The sequence below is a fragment of the Leuciscus leuciscus genome (genome assembly GCF_965113295.1).
Source record: "Leuciscus leuciscus genome assembly, chromosome: 11".
NCBI classification, from domain to species: domain Eukaryota; kingdom Metazoa; phylum Chordata; class Actinopteri; order Cypriniformes; family Leuciscidae; genus Leuciscus; species Leuciscus leuciscus.
Window position 1 is genome coordinate 18,043,498 of NC_138735.1, and position 6,828 is coordinate 18,050,325.

Consider the following 6,828-nt stretch of genomic DNA (forward strand, 5'->3'; position numbering starts at 1 on the left):
CAGAGTGCCTTTTCAGTCACAGCAGCACAGGAGTGGAACTCTGTCCCTCAGAACATCAGAGAATTCACCACATACACTCTGTTTAAAAAACATCTAAAACGCTGGCTCATAACACATCAGACATGTCAGCACTAATAAGAATATGTAACTTCCCTCTACCCAACCTGCTGCCACTTGTGTCTCTGCTGTGTCAATGTGTATAATATTAATTCTTTTTTTTTTTTATAATGTCTGTACTTTAGTAAACTTGTATTTATCAACAGGATGTGAGGAGTTATATCTATTTTACTGCTTTTTATATTTGTATTGTTCACTGTAATCTTTTTATTGTGTTTTTTTTAGGTAGACAATTTTAAGATCTGTCCAGGGACAACGGATGAAAAATAGCCTTTTGGCTAATTCTGGTGCATTTGCAGCAATGCTAATTAATGTACACTGTCCCTGTCAAATAAATTAATAAATAAAATACGGTGAAAGTGTTACATCTGTCATTAAAGATTGCTTTATAAATAATATTATAATACCAGATCGCTTAGAAGAACTCGATGTTGCAAAAGAAACTATCGACTCTCTCTATTCCAGCACTTTGGACATGGTTGCTCCTTTGTGCTTAAAGAAAATTAAGGAAAACAGTGCAGACCAGTCCAGGTATTTCACATTGTGTGGAGGGACAGTGTTACTGCCTACAGAAAGCCTGTAAAAACTGCTAGATCTGCTTACTTTTTCTCTTGAAGTCTTCGTCGTCAGTTAGGAACCTGGGTGTGCCCTTTAATACCAATCTTTCATTTGAAACTGAAAGCCACATTTTTCTATCTTAACAATATATCTAAATTACGACATTAAATTTTAAATGATGCTCTCAATGACTAATGCAGAACAGTTCGCTTGTGCGTTCATGACCTCAAGACTAATTCTCTAATGGGTGGTTGCCCTGCACGCATAATAAACAAACTCTGGTCCAAAATGTAGCTGCTAGAGTTCTTACTAGAACCAAGAAGTATGACCATATTATCCCTAATGATTATTTTATGAACTGAAACTATCGGATAAGAATTGAACAGAATGATGACATCACTTGTTTCTGCAGAGCTGCTTTATAGCCGAATTGAACTAATTTCAGAATCTGTGATCTTCACACGTTTTTTGAATGACTTCAGCTGCACGATAACACTATTTTAGAGCTGCTTTACAGCAGAATTGGACCATTATTTTCCCGTTGACCACTGTAAAGCTGCTAAAGCGCTGTAGAAATAAAGGTAACTTGACTTGTTTCTTATTTTAGGTTTTTAGGATTGGGATCTAAACTATATCCATAAAATGGTAAATCTCTAAATATATATTTATGATATAAAATATTTGTAAAAATTTGTTTCTATAGTCATAAATATGTAATGCTGCTTACATTATGTTTCAGTATAAAGTATATTTGTTCCTGTAAATGTTATCTACAAATACCTTTTTAACAATGACACCTGGCTGGGATAGTCCACCCAAAACTGAATATTTTTGTAATCATTTACTCATCCTCAAGTCGTTCCAAACCAGTCTGACTTACTTTCTTTTGCTGAACAAGAAGATATTTTCAGAAATTAATTTTTTTCTTTTTTCTTCTTCTTTTGTCCAAACAACAAAAGTCAATGGGGTCCAGTGTTGAACCCCATTCACTTTCATTATATGAGCAAAAACTGTTTTTCTAATATAATATCTTTTTTTATGTTCCACCGAACAGGTCATACAGGCTTGAAACAACATTTCAGAAGTCCAAATATGGTTATTCACAGACCCGGCCTAACCCAACCAAACATTTTTAACAACATTCATTTATTCATTCCACTGGTGAAATAAATACGTTAATATATATGCTCTGAGTTCTTGAAAACATCAACAGTTGGTCTGGTAATTACACCAGAAGAGCGCCCAGGGACAAAACCAACACTAGCTCTCTGCAAACCGTCAATAACGCATAATTATTTATTTGGAGCTTCCTGCACTTGTGTGAACCCCAGAAGCATAATGATGTAATGTTCATCTTCAGTACATTCAGAATATATACCCTGTGTACTAATCTCATACTCTGAGCATTAGACCCAGAGTCAACAACTAATTAAACACATCTTTAAATAGAAACTCCATGGCCTCTCTCCACGGATGGGGATGTTTTTCCTCTCCTCATATTCATATCATTAAAGACATTAAATGCATAGGGAAGGATGCTGATATTATTCAGACCCAGTCTCTGCAGACTTCATGTCAAACCAGAGGATATTTGAGTCAGGTGTTAGGTCCCAGTTCGCGTGGATCGGTCTGAATGTGTCGGATAAGATAAAAACCTGAGGCTGTTCAAAAACCTGCAAGTAAATGGCGGGATTAAAGCCAACTGGAAAGGCTCTGTGTCATAAATCACAGTCTCGCTGATGGAGTGCCACAGCGCTGAGACAGGAGTAATGCGTTCTTTACATGCATGTGCAGCAGAGCCAGTGGATTAGAGTTGAACATAGTGCCGGTTCCAATTCAATACAAGCCACATGACTAGCTGCACTGCACTGCAGCTACACTTGACAATTTACAACCCCCATGTTTTCTAAGCCCACTGGTATTATAATATATAAAAAAAATGGACTGGATTGGTCTTGATTATTGGTCAATCATGTCTGTTCTTCAAGGAATCCTAAAAAAAGTATGGTTTCCACAAAAATACTGTGGACTGTTTTCAACATTGGTAATCATAAAAAAAATAAAAATTCTTGAGCACCAAATCAGCATATTAGAATGATTTCTGAAGGATCATTGAAGACTGCAATGATGCTGAAAATTCATCTTTGCCATCACAGGAAAAAAGTACATTTTTGAATATAATCAAATAGAAAAGAGTTATTTTAATATCAGATAATTTAATATTATCAAATAAATGTCTTGATCTTGAGACTTTTAAAACATTAAAAATCCTACTGACCCCAAAAGGCAATGTCTATAAACACAATAAATATTGATATGGTTATGGTATTACTTCGCTCTTTGTCTAGATTATCAGCATATAAGAATAATTCGTATTTTTATAATGTATTCAATTTTAAGATTTAAAATCTGGGTCGATAAGATGCAATTGTTTGTGTCCTAAAACATTAACTAATACCTACTTAGCTTTCTAACATCAATAAATCCAGTTATTTGAGCACGTTGTTACCCCAGCTCTGGTTTTACATCAATGAAGGTGTTCTGGTTTTAGGCTTGACTAAAACAATTCACATGTATAAAGTGAAAATTAGGTTACAAGCATTAGAAAGACGGAGATTGTATCACATGTGCATTTATTTATGTGACTTGACCTACCTTGAGATTGTAAATTATATTTTTAGAAAAATCTGTTTTACTCAACAGACCTAAAAGTCAGATTAAAATAAACCCAACCATAAAAAGGCTTTTGTGTATTCCAAACTCATTCACTCATTTTTTAAATGAGTACATACAGATTTTTCATTTTTACATAAAGCTTATTAGAATTACTAGAGATTAGTTTTACCCCTAAAATTGTCACACTCAACCGGTTATCACAGAATCACAGATTTCCATATAATAATTTCAATAGTTAACTACTGGATTATTAAACACCTCTCTCCTCAGTGAAAAAAAAACTGATTTAACACAAGACAAATGATGAGAGCATTAACCCAGAGCCCCTCAAAAACATTCTGTCCTCTTGGTTACTTTATATGAAGCCTACAACCACCATTTCAGGGTCATTACCGCTGCACTCATTAAATGGAAAATCAATTAGCTTTGTACTGAAGGCCTTTTAGTAATTATGAGGACTAATTGACTCCCTTATCGCCCTTTTTACACTGCAATACCTGAGATGGATGCGCTGTACATTTCATCTACTGAGATTTATTTTTTTTAATGCCCAGGACTCATGTTTGCTTTCAAGCTATTTGCCTTTGATGAGCAACTTTGACCAGTTGGTTAGGTTTTTTATGTTGGTGTTCTGGACTTAAAATGAATCAATCTGCTGGAAAATGTCACATTGACACAGTAAACCGTTTGTTTCTCATGGAATGGAGTCAACTATCCATCAACAGTGAAAGCTAACACCATTCATTTTATAAGCTTATGTGGAGGGAAAAAATTACTTTCTTTTTTTCAGTATTTTGTCTTGTTTTCTAATAAATTTATCTAAACATACTTTGAAAAAAACAACATATATTTAGTTAAGTAGTGAATAATATGATTGGCATGTGAATAAGTGTTCAGACTTGATTTAGAGAATATTTATTTTTCTTACCACTTCTTTTAAGAATAAACCTCACTAGATTTTTATTAGATTTATGTTTAAAACAGTGCATTAAAATATTTGGTAATGACGTAAGAATTTTTTTTTCCCAGATAAAACAATAGTATTAATTAATATTTATTAATAATATATTATGATTCATATTTTTGTGATAAAAATAATGATTAAAATTATATTTGATGTGTAGGATGATCGGATTAATAACTGGGAATTAACAGGTGAGCTGCAGCCCTTTTCTTTGTAAAATTGGCAGCTATTCGTAGTGGATTTTACCTTTGACCTCTTTTTTAAACAAAATAGCACAATAATAGTTATAATTATTGGATGACCTACAACTGAGAAATCTCTACTGAAATGAGTTTTGTATAGGTCTATAGAGATCATTAAAACCCTCTTCAACTCTTGGCAGACTTGATAATGTCATTATCCTTCTACTTACAGTGGTGATAAAATGTCAAACCTAACAATATAATTTTCCAGAAATGGTCAACTATCATTGACATGGACATACTAGGATAGAAACTGCGGTGGGCTGAACAGAGGTTCCTCTAATGATAATCATTACCTCCAGCACACAACTTTCTGCTTCATTTAAGCCATTCTTAACAGGGAGATCTATCATATCCACCATCACGCTGCAAGTTTGTAGCCTTCGTGATTTATTCAGATTACCATTTCACTTCTATGCACCCCAGTCATAAAGGCACCTTGAACCGTTTTAATTAAGAGCATCTACTTTAGAAGTAAACCCATCATTAATGCAGCACGTTCATTACGGGATTCATTTATGTGCCTTGCAGCGCTGTCCTGAGAGCTATTCCCCAGTACAGATGCAAATAATACTCGTAAACAAGCAGAGAGGCTCATGGGATAGAAAAGAAGGAAATTAAAAAAAGACAAAAATCTGATGATTCAATATCCCCTCGCTCTTTTGTCTTTGTCTGTTTTTAACAGGGTCAGCTAAATCAAACTTCATAGAGGATTTGATTTTTATTTATTTTTTACAGTGTTTGTACAGAAAAAACAAACCAAGAATGCTGTTTACAAAGTTAAAGAAATAGTTCTCACAAAAATGAAAATTCCGTCATTAACTCACCCTTGTGTCGTTCCAAACCTGTATGACTTTCTTTCATTTGTGGATTATAAAAGAAGATATTTTGAAGAAAGTTTAAAAGTTTTTTTATTTTTATTTTTTATCTATACAGTAAAGTCAACTCTGGCCCCATTGACTTTGTGTATGGACAAAAAAAATTTACATAAATTTATCACAGTTTCCAAAACCAAATGTATATCCAGTGCAATGCTGGGATCTTGTCGGCAGAGCAGATTTTCTCCACTTAACATTCTTTTCCTTTTATAAACATGATTACCAGTGGAGGACAGTAAATAAGTATTTTTATTTCTTTACTGTACTTAAGTACATTTGTAAGTATCTGTACTTTATCAGAGTATTTTTACTCTGGGAAACTTACTTTTACTTCACTATTATATCGTACTTTTTACTTCTAAGATTAGTCCTAGTTATTTCGAACTGAAGATTCAAGAACGACGTCTGATTCGTTTCCAATGAAGAATTTAACTGATTCTTTCCGAATGAATCTGTTAAATTGGTTCAGAAATCACACTGAACGATTAATTTGTGAATCGGACTGATCCGATTGCAGCTGTTATTGAGTTAACAACTCATTGATTCAAATGATCCGACCAAAATGAGCTAAGAAACTGGATATTGTCAGAGCTTGAATGTGTGCACGACTGAATTAAGTTGCTATAATGCCTAATTTTAGTATTGATTGTTGTAAAGGAAAAATCACATTTAGGTCACAACTGTCAGTTATTTGTGAAGTAAATCTGCTGTAAAAGGGCAAGCTGTTTAAGCCCACTGAAATGCTTGAATGTGCACACTTTGTGTCACGTCTGTACAGCGCAAATTAATATCCATGCATCTTCCCTGCTGCTAGTAGTTTCACATGATATAAAGCTGTTGGCATAGTGTTCATCTTAAAATGTGAATGCATTTTTGCCCCATGTGACGTCTTCACATTATATTGTATTTGTAGTCACATATTTAGCTACACAAATTTATTTCCAAATTTTTAAAAAATACTATATGGTATATTATTTCACTTGTTTGCACACTTGAATTACAAGGAACTTAAATGTATATTTTGATACTGTACCAAGTTTTAGTAATCAAATAAAACGTTTGCTGATTTGCAGATCAATACATATTAAATGTCTGCACTAATCTTATTAGTGCTGACCAATGACTAGTCCGACTAGTGCTTGCTACAATAACTAATAAACATGGTTAATCTATCAGTACTTTTTCTTTTAATACTTGGGTACATTAAAAATCAAGTTTTGTATCTTTACTCCAGTAAAAGTACTCATTTTGTTTTACTTGAGTAATATTTTATTATGGTATCTACATGGAACTCAAGTACTTGATTTGTGTACTCTGCCTGCCTCTGATGATTACCATAAATTTTTTTACCGTATTTTTTTCTGTGTAAAAACATCGTTCACTGCTTCAGTGC